At 28.1% G+C, this 18,909-nt stretch overlaps 1 long non-coding RNA gene across 2 annotated transcripts in view; it reads left to right on the forward strand.

The window, feature by feature from the left end:
• LOC112596409 overlaps nt 1-18,909 on the forward strand; it is a 111,394-nt gene continuing 92,485 nt past the window's right edge. For both annotated transcript variants that reach the window (XR_003114770.1, XR_003114771.1), the window contains exon 1: nt 1-399. This is a non-coding gene — a long non-coding RNA (uncharacterized LOC112596409). The remainder of the gene's footprint in view (nt 400-18,909) is intronic.

Consider the following 18,909-nt stretch of genomic DNA (forward strand, 5'->3'; position numbering starts at 1 on the left):
CCGACAACACGCTCGACGGACCGCGCACGCGCGCCGACACGGCCGGCCATCGGCCACGGTCACTCTTCGGCGCCCTCCCTATACGCGCGCGCACGCACACGAAGCCGTTTCTGCCAACTCTGAGAATATTCCAATTTTTTTCATGTTCCGTTCTTTCACCGCTCACTCATTCATCCATCTCTCTCGCTCCCCGTTCCGCCCGAAACATTCACATCATTCGCTCACGCGCCGCCTTTCCCGCAACACACCTAATATTATGTTTGGGATCAATTCGTTCATTTTTTATTTTCTCCAACTAAAAATGGTTATGTCTCGACGTGACTTCACGCGTTCCTATAATATTTAACCGATTTTTTTATATTTATTTCACCGTCAATGCCGCCACCGCTGTACACTAAGGTCAGTATATCGTTATTAAATACATATTTTATATTTTTACCATAGGTTCAAATAATCAAATAATATAATACACAATACTACTAGTGAATTATATATATATAAATATATTATAATTATGTAATCGATGGTTTCTTTCCGTTAAGTTCAATAATTTACTGTAATTTAATTTATTATTTAAATTTCCAAATCTCGTCTTATAAGATAATAATACCTACATTGTACTAAAACGTATAATTGTTGTAAGTTTTTGTTTAACGGTTATAACATATTTGTTATATCCATACATAATATTAATAAAAAAAATATATATAAAGATCGATGATTGTTGTCTAAATTGTGTTTACTAAATGATAATTAAGTTTCGCAGATGTTTTTTCGACAAGCCAAACACTTTGATAATAATAATTACATGTTTAGTATTACGATTTTTTACCATAACATATTTTAAACTCGTAACCTTTAAAACCATTAAACCGTTAGTTTCTATATATAGGTTTATCTTATGTTTCGATAATGTAATATTGGTAAACACGAACATCTAAGTGTACTCACTATCAAATTTTATAAATAATATAAATAAACAATACATTTTTTAACATGTTTTATAAAACAAAAAATGCATAAATAGTATAAATATTTTGACTAAAAATAAATTATTTGTGCCATTACTATTAGTATTATTTATTTCAATGGTTTATGTATACTATTTATTTTGTATGTGATTATTTTAAAAAAACAATACTTCTTTGCAAAAAATGAAATTATGGTACATTTTATGTGAATTAATGTTTTTTGTAATTAAATTTTTAATAATATTTAGTAAAAATAGAAAGTTGTTATAAGTACATAAACTAAATAAGTTTTATATTTGGACCTACTTAATAACTATCAAGAAATGTTATTGGGCAATAATTTAATTTAAAAATATGATAATAATATCCCTATAAATAAATAATTTTTGAGATAATTAATAGTAAGTCATAATTATAATATACTAGTAATTTCAAAACAATATACCTATTGTTATGTAATTTTTTTTAAAAATAAAACAATATAGGTATACTTGGACACACAATAATTGTAAAATACGTATTACATTATCGCAGGTATATTAAATATCACAATATATCTAAATATATTCAACTTTCGTAACCACTGATAACTACGAAACCTTAATAATTCATAAATTATATTTTATTACAAAGTTTTTTTTTTTTTTTTAACTAACAGTTAATGATTTAAATTTGAGATAATTTTAAAGTGAGAAGCTATTATTTATTACATGCAAACTTTATGGTTTTAATTTTCTGAAAGGAGGTGGTTAAACGAAAATCGTTTTTATTTATTTATTTATTTATTTTTTAAGCTCTTTGAATATTCATAATATTATACTAGCAGTCGCAATTGTAATACTTAAATGTTATATGATCATGTTTCAACTATTCCTCGTTCCTTGCAACGTAATTATATTTAAAAATGGAAATCTAAACACACTTATATCAGAGAAAAAAACTAAATTCGTGTTTAAAAATAATCGTTTTGACTATTATAACAATATCGTACTTTATTTATTTTAATTATTAGTGTCTATAATATACTAGCTTGTTTACAAACTCTAACACGTTTCATATACTGTTCTTTAAATTATTGTCGCAAAGCGGGTGATGGTCTCCTGTGATATGACTGATCTTTTTAACATTCTCTGTGATATACAAGGTTTTTTTCTGAAAATAATAAATCATAATGTTGTATACGCCGGACGTAATTCTATATTACAGGCGTCTTTGGAAGACAACCAAATATACACGATGGTATGACCGGTCAGAGAATGGCACTCCTCAAATATGTGGTTTAACGTATAATTTCAACATAGGTAAATTTCAAGATGCATTTCATCATTGTAATATTATACTTTTTTTTTACATCTGAAAATTGAAAAAAAAAAATTTCCTCCAGTTTTGGAATTGTTAAAATTAGTAGTCTATCGATTTAAATTACGTTATGCTGCGGCGCATATATTTATATTATATAGATACATAAACGATTATATATTATGAGGTCAATGGCGATGACTACCGTTTACCGGTGACGTTTGCAAAAGGGGGTGGAAATAAGTGTTTTTGGCTTTATTTTATATGTGCCCCGATCCCGGGATACGTTTTTATTGGATTACCCTAACAGGGTCGATGCGTTGTAGTTGACAAATCCGCCAACGGATCGATTTTGTGTGTTAGGTCGTTCAGGACGATACCCCGACCATAAAAATATGTACAAAAAATTTTAAAAAAGGGGGTGCGGTGCGTACGATTGTTCCCTACATATACTGCACACGCACTACAGATTAATATATGAATGTTATATATTTATACATTATAGTAAATAATAAATTATAGTATGTTATATTTCTTCGATAACTGTAATATTCGAAATTGTGTCTTTACGTTTTTCCACTCATAGACTGCAATAGCGACCATCGAGTATAACGATAAAGTAATATATATAATTGGTATTTATCATATTATTATTGCTGCAATCTGTCACAAAACTTAAAATAATATTTATTTTTTTTGTCCAAACTCTTTTTTTCATATAACTATAAGTAAAAATTTTTAAAAAAATTCTGTTGTTTCCTTTTGAAAGAATAATATATAATCAAAAAATAGCGAACGATTATATTAAATTTAAGTACGTCGACCATGAAACGTTTAATTTAATTTTAAAAACTTCACGAAATAACTTGTTGATAGTATTATAAACGTAATTATTTTCAATTATTACTAATATTAAAATTTATTTTTGTGCTCGTATAATTATATTATATAATAGGTCATCAATAGTCGATAATTTTATTACTTTTCCTAATTTAATATTATAATATAAAATTGATTTTATATTATTTTACTTAGGTTTATTATTAATTATTCTGAAAACTTAACAAAAACACAAACGACATAAAAATATACTGCATATAATATAGAATACTTAGATTTAGTATAGTCGCGACTTGGTTATTTAAATTATTTCTCTTCAAATCCACTAGGTGGCAGTAACATAATATAGGTACGATTTAATATAGTAATGTACTGTACAATGATCACAGGTCAGGACGTCAGGTGATGTATAGCGTATTTCATATATACTTTATATATGTAGATAAGATTTTAATTTATTTTTCAAAGCGCAAAAATCATGGTTATAATAATTTCCAAAAACGTTAGTTCCCTAAATCGTTTTCACAAATTTTTCGAGACAATAATATTAACAATAATAATTGCATTCTAGAATCACATAATATTAACGAACGATGTCGATTTCATGCGGTGGGTATACCTAACCAACCTACCCATATACCTATGCCCGAGGCAGCGCAGATCGCTTTCAGTTTAGTGGGAGTTCGTCAGGTGGGGCCGTAAAAACTATATAAAATCATTTTTGAAAGTGCCTTCGCGTCTTCAGTGCGTTTCGTTAGTTTTTGGCGGTTAACATAGCGCGCCAGTAGTACATTCTTAAACAGTTGTCGCGTACGAGCGAAGGTTGCGCGTGTCCGGTAATATCGGTCGCCGTGGCTCGGACATACGGTTGTACTGGCGGAGTGGTGGTAGCATTTGAGAATTTGACGTGGCGCTGGCGGTAATGATGACAAAGTGGAAAGCGGATCGCGACAATGCTCTGTACGCATGCGCATCTTTCCCCCCACCAACTTATCATCTATAACGACGGTGATGATTGCGTGGCGGACAAGTGGCGCGGCCCGACGGTCGCCGATTCCGGCCGAGCGAACGCGGCGCGTCCGACCACTGGTGGTCACACCGTCCTTTTCTCCGCCACCGCCTTGACGATCGGTTGTGCTTGTCAACTATCTCTTACGCCGCACCGGCACGCAAACATAATAAACATACACTTACTCGACATCAGACCGGTGGCACCGCTGCAGACCATTGCAGGTGAGTCTCGAATTTCTTTTATGTTTTCATTCTTTCTTCACGTGTATATAAAATTTCTTGTAGTTTTTACAAATAATTAAATAAAAAATGTAAATTTTATGCTTTTTTCCTCCTTGCGAGCGCGTTCTCTTGATTTACTGAAGGGCGTGATCGTGCTCACTTGCACCATGTGTCGCGTCATCATCACATGGTTTTCGTCCAATTATTTTTTACATTTGGACATTTTTCAGCTCATGTTAACTATAATATTAATTTACTATTTAATTATTATTTTCTGAAAACCGACTGTGTATTATTTTTTTTCGACCTTTTCCGCCTAACGTAAAAAAAATACCGCGTGGTCTTAACATCTACGTCTAATTTTTAAATTGCATTAAAGGGCGTGGGTTTACCGCTAACGTATATTCGGTCTGTCGATCTACATTTTTTTCATTATAAATTTCTTTTGCGAAGAATATTTAGTATTTCGATTTTATTTCTAATAAACTTCATCAATTGTTCGTCACGTACACGTGGTGTGTAAAGTGGACCATTCTTTGTCCACCCCGTGGACGACATAACACAAAAGTAACTGCAAGAAAATATTAAATATCAAAGTTTTACAAAAGAGTTAGTTTCGATTTTCAAATTTATTTCTAAACAAATTCTCACTCGTGAGTATTACGTTGTTTTTTTTTTTTTTAATACATAATCGAAGTAAAAAAAAGATAACCCCCCTCCCCCCATATGGTGGTCGACAGGCCCGCCTGCTGCTCACTTCACGTTCTTGATTCTTCCACGCCACTAGTGTAGTCTTCAGTGCGCTGACAACTACCTGCTACTTTAGTTCTCCAACTACAACGACATCGACCGCCACATCATCGTCATCAATCTACGTTCACGGACACTTAACGGCAATGACCACTAGCGAGGTATAGAGTTCCTACGTTCAAATTTTGAATGTTACTCGTAGGAACTTCATACCGTGCTCTTGGACTTGCGACAATCAACGGTGGATATTTTCGTCTCCCTCCTTGTATTGTAGTTATTTTATTGTATCATGTACTCGTTTAATGTTTTGTAAATTTTATTTTTTTTTTCCGTATGTAAATTATTACCGTGGGTGACCTGTTAACGTTTAATAATCTTATGATTATTCTAATGATAATTATTATTATTACTGCTATAATGTGATAGAACTTCTTTCCTTGTAGACTGTAGTTATTATTAGATATTACCATGTGCATCCATCCACACATTTTCCTATAAATTAAAATCACAATCGGCAGCCTGCTTTTGTCCTACTCTGACCTTGATCAAGAACTCGCATTAGTTTTTAATTTTTTTTTTCTATTGTCTTTAGGGTGGAAACCGGTTTCGCCCAACTCGTATGCATCTGTATTTACCCTATGGATCCTCTAAGGTTAGCTCGATAAGACAACAAAAAAAAAAAATACCAATTCCTCTTGATTATCTCTTCGGCACAAAAATTGTTAATCCTTTCTTCTCTGTGTATCAAATTAAGTAAATCTCTTAGGGGTGTTTTTGTAAGTGCCACTTGCGTGTAGGTAATAATACGCCAGTTCTGATTGAAAAACCTTGCGATGAGTGGATTTATTGTAGTTATAATCGTAATATTTATTATTAATGCCATCGTCGTCGCAGGTAGTTGAATGAAGCCGACGACGACGACGTCCTCTCAATCGGCCTTACATCACCCTATTTATGATAAAGTGATTAATTTTTGTGTTATTATGACATGGTGTATCATAGAATTGTTTCATTAAAAATAATAACGCTAAGGAAATTTCAATGAGAAAAAAACCAACGCAGTCCGTTGTCGTTTTTTTTTTACTGTTCATCGCCCGGGTTAATATAAATTATTACTGAAACTAAATAGTACGTCATATGCACACGTATCCGTGTATTTACAAAGTATACCTATGTGATAAAATATAATTTACGTTAAGTTTTCAATATTATTGTAATACACTAATACGAGTGACATTAAATTCTCGGTAAAACTTTCGTGTTACACTAATGTACTCGTTAATAGATGAATCACGAATATAACGGATCTTAAATTTTGATCATTTTAAAAATTAATATTTCATGAAAAACGCGTTTTTAATTTTCACTTAATATAAAAATCGTTAGTATATTTTAATTATTGTGCAAATTTCTTGGATAAGTATGAACGTCCCAAGAAGTATTTAATTTAATTGTTGATAGTGTATCAATCTATAATTTGTTCATTATTGAATGCTTATGTATATAGTCAAACAAAAGTAACACGTCATTTAAAAGTGTTATCATTCAAGTAATATATTTTCCTTAACAAATTAGATATACATTTTTATTGTTATTCAATTCAAATATGATGGGCATAGTCAATTTTATTACGATTAACTGTTCAGTTTAAATAATTCGAATTCATACATTTAACTATTAAGTAACAATATAAAAAACGTTTTGGGTTTATTTTTTTTTACTTATAAGTAAGTTATTAGAATAAAGTAAACAATTAATTGAACAAATAATGACTATTTATACATGAGTACAAATACATTATTCTATAATAATATGTGTTTTTTTTTTTTTAATATTCAACTATTGCTATTGCGTGTGTCAGGTAACTGAACCAAAAATGTGATTTCTTTTATTTTTATTATTCTTCACTTCATGTTTTGGCTGTAAAGTAACACTACTTCAACTCATCGATTTAAAATAGTGAGCTATTTTATACGTAATACGTTATTTCTGTATACATTTTTTTTTAAATTTACCAACATTATTATGGCATACAAATTAATTGTATTACCTACTATTTAATTACTTACAAAATATTTTAAATGGTATTAGTTCGTAATAAATGATAATTAATGTAAAAGAATAACATTAAAATAGGAAAGTTGGAAAATACTTGCATTTTTTTAGTAGCGCAATTCGGGTACCTAGTTAAAAAAAAAATCATTGATAAAACACATTTTTCATTTAGAATGGTGAGGTTTTTTTTTCTACGCAAATAGTTATACTTAACTACTTATTTTTAATTTTATTCCGATGGTATTTTTAAAATAAAAAAATACTTGAATATTAATTATGAAAATATTTTTTAATAATAAGAAAAAAAGTATTTTCATTTAATTAATAATTGTATAAAAAACCATGAATGGATATCCAATACACTAATTGAGTTCGTAACAAAATGTTATGTTCGGGGACAAACATAACTTATATATGTTTAATGAAATAATGTAGTTATGTAATTACGGCGGTATTTGTAAAAAAGGAAGTCTATTGTCTATTGTTTCAACGTCAAAAGAAATCTTGACATTTGCATTCTAAATGCACAGAAAAAGTATTGACAACCACTGTTTTACAAAATTTTAGTAAATATTTTTTTTTTTTACCATTTTATACCTTTTTAACAAAAACTGCTGTCTTTGAAATGAACGCGTGTAGTTGGTTTAATTTCCTTACGTTTATTATAATACATGCATTTTAGACCCCGTCGAGAGAATTTTCATTAATACAACTGTACAAAGAATATTAACGGGCAATTCAAATCTGTGTATAAGTTTTTATTTTATTTCAAAAGAACCATACCTCTTGCCCTACCATATCATATAACTATAATATGACAAAATAGTGCAATCATAAATGTGCAACAAATATGCGTGATATGTTTTAAATAATTGCTAAATTTGGCTTAATTTGTTTAATTAATGATCTATGTAGTACATTTAAACAAAATGGTGTGGATTAGGTAAAATCAAAAAATTGAAACATTGGATTAATATAATCAATACTAATCATCGAAGTGACAACATTTTTTTGTTGTTGATAGGTATAAACAAAATATTATGTTAGTAATAAATTTGAATACCAGACGAGTTACCACTAACCAATAATCTTATCACACGCTCACGTATAGGTATTTATTAACAGAGTCCGTCGCTACAATCGGTCCCACAAAGTTTCACACTTGTTTTTCGAAGTAACTTTGTTAATATAATATTTGGTTCTTGAAAATCATTGATGACATATTTTATCATCTTTTAATTAGTAATATAATACAATGGTATTGCGTACTCAAAAATGTTGAGTTAGATTTAACAACATGATAACGTAGTTATTCGTACAATAAAAAATAAAAATGTATTAACACTCCATACTAAAAGTTTTCCATGGATACCGACCAATCACAGCATGGAAACCCGCCTTTGACAGAATGCCGTAAGTTAAATTAAATACACTTTTTTATTTATTTTCGCACATCAATATTATATTTAGTAGACAATACTGTTTGTCTATGCTTTAAAACAATTAAGAATAAAATAAACATATTGCTACCCGTATTTAAACTCCTTTTTTTTATTATACTTAATATAAATATAATATATGAATAGGTATGTAAATTTAAGAAAATCAACTAGTAAAGCTAAACTAAAATATTCACTACTAAATACTTCATAACATCTTGTGATTAATAAGTAAATAATTATAAATCTATTAAATACAAGTAAATTTATATTTTTTAGTATAAATGAGTAAAATAAATACAAACCAACTTTGACAATAGATTTAAAATGTATTTCAAGTTAATATGGATTTTTTTAAATTCTAATTATTTTCGAAAATAAATTGAAATTAGTTTTAAATTTGATTGCCATTGTATTTTTTATTTTGTTTTATTTTAATGTATAGATTTCTCAATTATTATTGGGAACTTTTTTTATGTTATCGTTTTATTTTAATAATAAATAAAAATCTAATTTTTTTTTTTTTTGATCACTAAAATAGTGTTACCTTATAAATATTTTTATCGGGTTACTATATTTTATTATAGTATTTTTCATACGTTTCTTGATAAAATGAATTAACTTTTTTCATAACTTATAACACTTGTAGAATGTGGACTTCATTAAATGAATATTATCTTTGCAGTCGATAAAGTAAATTGAAATAACCTTAATCAGAATGTTACAAAGGTTTAGAAATGATACGTCTCGTACATAAATATGTTATTAATTAAAAGTCTCACAAAGAATTGAACTAGAATTTATAAGAGTATAGTGGATAAAAACCAGTTTAGATTTATGTCATGAAAGTGTATAATGACAGAGGAAATTTTTCGTTTAAAGGAGCTAGTTTATATTGTAGTAAACAGCTATCAAGAAACAAACCGGCTGCTGTATACGAATTTTATTGACTCATAGAAAGTATATAAGTTGTACAGTAGAAATTAGAAATGGTGTATTTTCATTTAAACTATAGTGTAACTGATAAATCTTCATTTACTAAGTACCTAGTATCTACGATTATGGTGAGCTATGTAGTATATAGACAAAAATAAATATGTAAATTTCTATGAAAAAATTAAAGATATCCATCTTGTGTAAATTAACCGAAAATTAAACATAACCTCTTAATATTTAACTGCAAAACTGTTGGATATAATCAAAAATCATAAAAATTACTTGTTTAATCGACGAGGAAAGAAACCTTTTGATGACTTAAATGAGAATTAACGTTTTACGGCACACAAGTTCATTACGCGAACTCGGTCATGACGGTAAAAATACATCGTAAATACGTTTTTTTTCTGGCAGGGCATTTATTTTATAAAAGTTTTTCAAAAAAAATTTCATCCTGATCGAAAAAGCTTAAATACTTCCTTTTTTTGAATAACCAAAAATATCTGTCTTATAACCGGGAGGACAGTAACAGCAGCAGGTGTACACATGCCACTCTCCGTATCATCGTGGCTTGTGAGTTTTTTTCTTGGTACAAGCTGCCGTAATGCCGCATACTATATAAAAAAGATCAAACATATATTTTATGTAAGAGTTTATAATATATTCTTATAATGCCTACAGTATTTTACTGCATTGCTCACTATAATAATAATAATAATAATTGTCGTGTCCGAGACTTAAAATATAAGTACACTTCGTGTACGAGTACGATAAAAAAAAAAAAACCAACCTTTCGACAGGTAAAAATTAGACAATCCCTCCAAACTAAAAAAAGTAATTCTTGAAAACGGTTTATTTTTATATAGAAAATAATATTGTTTGAGTAAAAAAATCCTCGGTTTTCGCAGTGGCCGATGCATCGTTTGTGTGAACGTTGCCACGACTGCGTCCCGCGCTTTTTTCTCTTGTACCGCCGACGTCGGCCCACCGTTGCCGCGTTTGTCGCGTCGTTATAATGCCGTTTGTATATTATTATTTTATTATAGTAGGTAGTCGTCGTACACGGCACGCATATAGCCGGTTTCATCGTAGGCATGCGGGTCCCGTCGCCGCCAGTGGCGTCCAAACCACGCTATAGTGAGATTGTATGTGTACGTTTTTTATGTATAAGTGCATGCGTGTGTGTGTGTGTGTATGCGAGTACACAAGTATTTTGTCAGCGTCCCAACGCCGCCGCCGAACACCGCCTCTCCGAATGCATGCGTTCCTCTTCTGTCGGCCTATTCCGTGTGGGAACGAGAGAGAAAAGGGTTATACTACATGTATATTTTGTGGCGAGTGTTTGTGTCGACGTAGACAAGGCTATAGTTCCACGTGTCCGCGGAAAAATAGGAGATTGTGTATGAGTGAGTTTGTGTTGTCTTTACGCAAGAGAGAAAAAAAATAAGTACTCCTCGGGAATCTAGATGATTATATATCGAAGTCGATTTTCCCAATTTTGCATTATTTTCAAAATAGTACATGAAAGCACATGCTTGCTACATTTACATCGTAGTATTCTACGGAGAAATACGTATGTGATTATACATAACTATAGTATTCAAATGATTTTTATTTCAAAGGTTTCAACATTTTTATAACACCTTATTACTAAACTGTAATAATACAACTCATTTTTCCTAAATAATATTGGTTTTGAATATTTTCCAAACTATATCACTGACCCAGCTTATTTTTATTCACTGCACCATTTAAATCATGCAAATGAAAAGCTTGTCGACGTTATCATTTATGCACATTGTTTAAAAATACCAAAACATATTGCAACAGTTGACTATAGACGAATTTATTTTTCGATTAAAAACCAAAAAATACATTTCAATGGCTAAAATTTAATTAGTTTATTTCTGTTGAATTAAAGTGAGGTGGGATGGATTGTTGAGAACAAAATTACACTAATTTATTACGGTTTTAAATCAGACGATTTGTATTTCATTTCCCTTACACAAACAAACTACCCTCCTATTGGAAATGAAATACACAGTTAAACGTTAATCGATTTTTAACTGATAATAGAGGGGCCACCAATTTATTTGTGATATATTAAATCTTAACAACGTAATTGATAATTTGAACATTTACTAATGTATTATGATTATTATGGCTTGACAATACGTAAGTTTTATGAAATTAATAATTAATCTCATAAAAAAAAAAAGAAATTAGCTAACTGCTCTGCTGCGTACAGTAGTTGTTGGGTATAAACTTTATCATTGGGATGTAATTATACGCAAGTCACAACAATAATATACGAGTTAAATTTGTATTTAATGTTAAATCAATACAAAAAACGTTTCTAAGCAAAGGTTTGTTCATATTACTAATTACATTTTATAATAAATTTAAGTGTTTATAACTATTTTATTACCCAAGTAATTTATTTTACTATTAATAATACAATAGGTAGAAAGAATTCATTTTTTTTTCCAAAAACATTTTAATTGAAAATGTCATTTTTTGTAATACAATAAGATACGTTAAATAATACTGTAAAGTTTAGATTACTAAAAATCTTTATTTTTCATCTAAACGTATTATATTTAAAAATATATCTGATTTCAACCGAATTTAAACATAAAATGCTTATAAAAAACTGTGTTTTAAAATTTTTAAGAATTTTGAGTATAAACAACTTAAAAGTAACCTTGTATTAAATTTGTTTTTAATTATAGCCATGAAAATAGTATATATATTCTATAAATTTTCAACCACAAAACAATTTGAAAATTTTCGTAACTTAAAAAATTTTGTCGAAATTCTAACTTTAAATACTTGTAAAAAAAATATAACTATAAATTTTTGATATTTTTCAATTGAAAAATGAATCATTTATTAAAAATATTGAATTCAATTTTTAAGCATTTTTATGTTTATCCATTCATGAATCGGCATTTAAAAAATAAATCAGAAATTGTAATTGCCTGTAAATAATTTAAAAATAGTAAAACTATTTTAAAATTATACTTTTTATAAAAAAAAAAAAAATGATCATATAAATATTAAAATGAACATTTCAAGTTTCTACGCGGTTATTCATTTTCAAGTAACACTAAAAAACAAAATCGATTTTTTTTAAAACTGAATTTGTGTAAAAATTCATGTTCTTTAGTTATTTTGGAAAATACTAATAGTTTTTAATTTTGACCTTTTTAAAGTACAAACTAGATCCAATTTTTAGCCAAAACCTTACCCTCAAAGTTGAAAATCAAACTATTTTTTTGATTACTTATTATGTAACAAACACAAACAAAACACATCATTGTAAAATCAATACATTTTTTGTTCCTCTCAGGATCTAAATATACATACTTAAATATAACTAAATTATCACGAATTGTGATATGCTTCAATATTGTTATACATACAAGTATAATACAGATTTTTTAAAGTAAATTTGCAAACGAGTTAATTTTAGTAATACTTGATAATTAATAACCCATTTACCTGGTATTTAAGAAAAATAACATGATAAATTGATAACAATCGTATTTGAAATGATAAATTTAATAATGTTTCGAAGAAATGCAATTATTATTGCCGTAAGCTCATTTATATTGTCTCATCGATATACATTCGTTGACAAGTAGTGAGAATGATCGATAATATCTGACTGTATTATAGGTACATTAATTTGCATCTAGAACTAATGTGATAAATATTAATGTATTTAAAAATGAAATATTATTCTGAAATTTAACCACTGTGTTCTAAGTGTTCACAAATTATGTCAAATATTCATTATACACGTGTGTTATATATTATACATCTACTTCAAAGTCAATGGAATTGAAGAAAAATTTTTTCAAAATAATCAATTATTACTATGATGTTTGATATAATTATGCATTTAATTATCATAACATTTATAAAATAAAGTTATAATTTTTAGTTGTCATACTAATATATTTTACTTGGTTTTATTATCATTTTTTGTGTTTATAAACTCGAAATTCATAATTTTTTAATTCCATCACACCTTAAATTTAATGAACTACCTCAATACTGTGAAATTTATAGAAGTTCATTTTAATTATTTTCTTATTAAAAAAAAAAAATAAATAATTTTAGATATAATTTCATTTTTTAGTTTTATAATTTATATACAATTACTGTACAAATCGAGATTTTTCCTAAATACCTATAATTTTAATATACAATATTAACCAATGGAGTAATTCAAAAATCTTAAAAATAATTTGTCACATTTGGTTGATTCTATGATAATTTTTTTAAATATAATTTGTAGCTTTCTATATTTTATTATGTTAATTAAAGGTTACATTTCATATAGCATTAATCGTTACTTATATATTAATTATATGTCTAAAATAATATTTTATCTTTAATTACCTACAAAAGAAATTTTAATCTTAGATAATATTTTTAAATTAACAATCGAAACACTATTAAATCGAGCTCCGTTCATAGCCATTTTAAAAGGGCAATTATTTATTATTGCTGCATTCAAATTTATAATTATAATTATACACTAGGTACTCTTTCTTTCACAGGGATGAGAGCAGCGAAACGAGTGTTCAATATCCGGTTTCTGCAGTTGTATTTTGCCGACCTTTTTTTATATTGCTATAAACTTTTTATAGGACAATTAATTATCCTGTTATTTAATACTAAGGATAAATAATTATTATAAAACAATTTTTTTTTTTTATTTATCGATGTGCATGTAGGTGAATAAAATTGTATTTTCGATGTAGTCGGGTATTTCTGATAAAAATTTGAATCTGTATTTCTACTATTTACGAACTTTATACGTATTATACATTCACAGTACGCACCCAAAAAATAGATAAATACACTTTAAATCCTTTAACATCAGATTGTTGTATGTGTGCTTAGTTTTTTATTCTTCTCTTTCTTTATATATCTTTTAAGAAACAGTACTTAATGTGCGTTGGAATGTTAAGAGGTAAAAGCGAGTGTCCAGCGTGTTTGAAATGTGAGAATGTCAAGGTGGATTTGTGTTGTAATTTAGCGATGTTGTCCCGTATAAAAAAACTTTTAATTCTATAGGGAGAAGGGGAAAGTTGTTGATATCGATATGTATCGTGCGTGTGTCATATTGTATACAATTTACAGGAGAACTCCATCTTTAGTTTTTGGTGTCTTACGTGCCGGAGTTTTAGATATCTAAATACCTTGCTGACGCAAGTAATTGGTATCTGTGGAGAATTAAATCGCTTGTGACTTGATATAAAATAAAATATTAAAATTTTACGTACGTTTACTGTTTTATTCCTTTACATTTTTAATTTTGTTTGATTTGTTTGTGCATCATATTTAACTCGCGCAACTTTAGAGAATAGACTATCCCATATGTGGATATTGCATTGAATTTTCACATTCACGTTACTCTCACCAAATTTCTTCCTTTCTCTAAAACTTGAGCCAAAACTATCTGCGTTTAAGTACCCGCGTGTATCAATTGAATGAAACTATTAAAATAGATTTACGTTTTATAAGATTTTCACTCTATATATATTATAATCTTACGATTTTACAGTTTTTTTGATAACATTTTTTTCAAAACATGGTATTCACTATTTGGTTGAAATATTTTTGACATATTTTCACGTTGTAGAATGTAGTCTTTTTCATCATGATAATTTTTATAATTGAAAAATAGAATATATTCTATCCACTAAAACCTATTAATAAGTACCTATAGGTAAATTAATTTTCCTTTAAATAACCTGACAAGTACGTATTTTTAAAATATATTTAATTTTTTAGTAAGTACTTATTTAATTGCGCGATTTAAAAAAATGAATTCATATTTTATAATATTTATTTTGTAAAAAAATGCATGATTTTAGTATAAAACGATAATGATTGTTTCAATAAACGAATATTGCTATAATAATAATAATAATAATAATAATAATAATAATAATAGTGCTAAGATTTATACAACGCTGACTGTTATGTGTGTTAAAATATTGTTAGAATTCATTTATAATAAAAAATCCTCGATCGTCCTACACAAATATCTTTTTTTATTAATCTGAACGATTAATAATAAATGTAGTGCATGAATAATATAGAATTAACGTAAATCGAGTTATAAAACTAATATTTATATGAATTTATTATAAATCTTAATATATATTATATACAAGGCGATTCATCAAGCATGCTCACTCACCTTTTTTCTTTTAATAATAAATATATTATCATCATAATCATATTTAATTTTTGGAATTTTTAAGTACACTTAAAGATCATATTTTTAAATTACTGAGATTTTTATACTAATTAAAGAGTATCATGTAATGATAAAAACTTCTGTTTTTTTTTTTTTAAATGAAAAATCTTTTTTATTATAAATTATTTAGTGGATATTTTTTTAGAAAAAGATTTAATGTAGGTGTCTAAACCTTAAATTTGAAATTCGGACGAATAGTTTTTCAGTATGAAAATATTTGCACTTAGAATAATAGTTCTAAAAAATAGTTTTACAAAAATGTATAATTTAGATTTATAAATAAAAAATATTGATAGATTAATATAAATTATCAATATTTTCAAATTATCATAACCCCCATTGACCCATATTTTCCAAACTCATATTATTATGGATATATTTTTATTTTGGTACGCCAACATTTTCAGAAAAATATATTTATAGGTAGTAAAAATAACCTAACTTTCTCATTTGAAAACCAGAAGTTTGGATCTCTACAGAATATTCTTTAAGTAAGGTTAGGTCTTGAGAGTTTAAAAATAGTTTTTGAGTATGTTTAAAAATTCAAAGATTATTTAGAATTTAAAATGTTTAGATTATTTAAAAAAACTGAATTTTAAAGAAAAAATGGGTAAGTAAAGCAGTTAACCACTATGTATAATTTAGATTGCGATTATTATTTTAACACGCTGTATTAACTTGGGATGTTATTTAAACATTTGTATTATTTAATATTATAATAATATCAATTATTACACTTATTCTATATTTTAAAAAATTTAATGAAAAACGAAATTAAGTTTTTGATCTTAAAAACATTTCAGGCCAAAAATATCTTGTTCTTTTTTCACGATGGTCATAAACTTTCACAATTACATAATGCTATTCCTATAGATAAAAGAAATGTGTGTACATGGTTTAAACCAATCCGGTCTAATGTCGATGACCTGGCGTTTTTTTTCAACAAGTGATTCAAAAACACCTGTTCTGTTATGATGTGCTAATGAAATTAGTATTTTGGACATTCAAAATGTTATTTAGTATTAATAAAGTTTTAATTACCGTAACTTTGTATGATCATTTTGAGCAAAAATAATAAAATGTTGAACAATACTTTATTGTAAACCGTATGAAATGTAATTTAATAACTATTTATATTAATAAAAAAATAATAAAGTATACGTCTCAATATTTAATATCATGTATTATCAAATAATGTTTCTTGCATAAATATTACTAGGAAGTTTGATGGCCACTAAGTGTTTGAAAATACGGTCTAAAGTCTTATAGTATTTTTAATAATTGCAAAAATAAGAATTAAAAAAACTTTAATATTAATTATTAAATTCATTAGGATAAAAGAATAGCAAGAACAACTTATTGATGAATCATTCTGTAGGTATTCTATTTTTTTTTAATCTACCCTCTTGTTAATGTAGTTTGTTCTAGTATCATTTAATCATTATAATAAATCATTTAAAGTAATGCGTTTTTAAAATGTTCTTAAAAATTGTAATTTTCTTGTAAATTTATATGGATATAGTTAAAAAGATAAATTACAAACCAAAGTTTCTGACTGAAATTATTGGGTATAATAAGGAAAATTCAATGAAACATTATCGATAAAATAAATTCATAACACACATTATATATTATATTGAGTACCGACAATAAATATAAATGAAGTAATGTAGTAAACTGCGTTTCATTAATTTATGAATTAATTGGGTACCCATCATTTTTATTAATTAACACTGTGAAATTTGTATGGCGGTAAAGTTAAATCGTAATAATTAAAGTGAAATGGAGGGCACCATCGATTTATTTTAATTCACGGCCAACATTATATTATTGTCTAGTCATAATGTATTATTTTAACATATTACATATTATATAGGTGTATAAAAGTATAAATTCCACGCGATGAATTTGTGTTCGTGCGTGTGTATGTTTGCAATAATATATTTTGTTTGAGATTAATTAGGTGTTATATTGGGTGCAGTATGTAAAAAAAATAAGTCAAAGTGTAAAGGCACGAAGGTACTTATATATTATTTACACAGTGTGTGTGTATGCACAAACATCGGTTCTTAATTTCTTATCTAATTAAGCGTGCGTTGTACAGCGTAACAACGTTTCTGGTGAAAAAAAAAATATTATTCGATCATCTATTATATTATTATGAATTTTTTTTATATTCTTCGTTCGAACGTACATAATTTTTTCGACGACACTAGTACCCGTAAGCATATTATATAGTTATGTTCTACTCGGTGGCGCGTCGGCAGTGTGTGTGGAAAACATGAAATAAAAGACAGAATAAGAGTGAGTGAATAAGAAGAGTGAGAGAGAAGGAGAGAGTGATGAAAAGACTCGTAGGAACATACCAACGAACGGCCCAACGTCGCCGATGCCGTTGCAGTGCGGTAACCGGTCATCGCCGACGAACACGCACGCACCCGCACGAATGGTTCGCAGCCGCATTATTCGAGTGCGAGTATGGAGCGATCGTGTGCGTGCGCGCCGCTGTGTGTGTGCTACATGCATGTTACGGGCTGACGGCCATGTTTGGCGTATACCCGCAGTTCAGGCGGCGTTAGCACCGGCACAGACTCACAACTCGCGCGTGCCGTGTTGCTGTTGTCGCATTACTGTATAGCATCCGATGAAACATCACGTCACTGTGTCTTTAAGGATGTGGGTGGGTCGGCAAGAGTGAACGTCTCAGAGGTAGGGGGTGGAAAATGTGTAGGTGTATGCTGTGTATGTACCCAAGTGTAATAGTCCTCATAATAATATTTATGAACTAATTAAAATTGAAATACAATTTAACACGCGCATGAGCTCAATTATTATTGACTGATTGTGACGATTTTATCTTTACATAGGTAATATATCGAATATTACGTACTGTATACTTAATATTATGTTTGGTCGAGAAAGAAAATTACTTAAAATATTACCGACAAGCGTTCTTGTTATAAACGATTTAAATTATAATATAGTTAGAATGAGACAATGTTATTGATCAATTAGAATTAAAGAAACGTTTAATAGTTTTTAATAAATTTTTCATGCATTTACGAGGAAAGGAGCAATACTTATAATTGATAAATGAAAAAAA

This window comes from Melanaphis sacchari, unplaced genomic scaffold (genome assembly GCF_002803265.2).
Source record: "Melanaphis sacchari strain LSU unplaced genomic scaffold, SCAv2.0 Contig31_pilon_pilon, whole genome shotgun sequence".
NCBI lineage: Eukaryota > Metazoa > Arthropoda > Insecta > Hemiptera > Aphididae > Melanaphis > Melanaphis sacchari.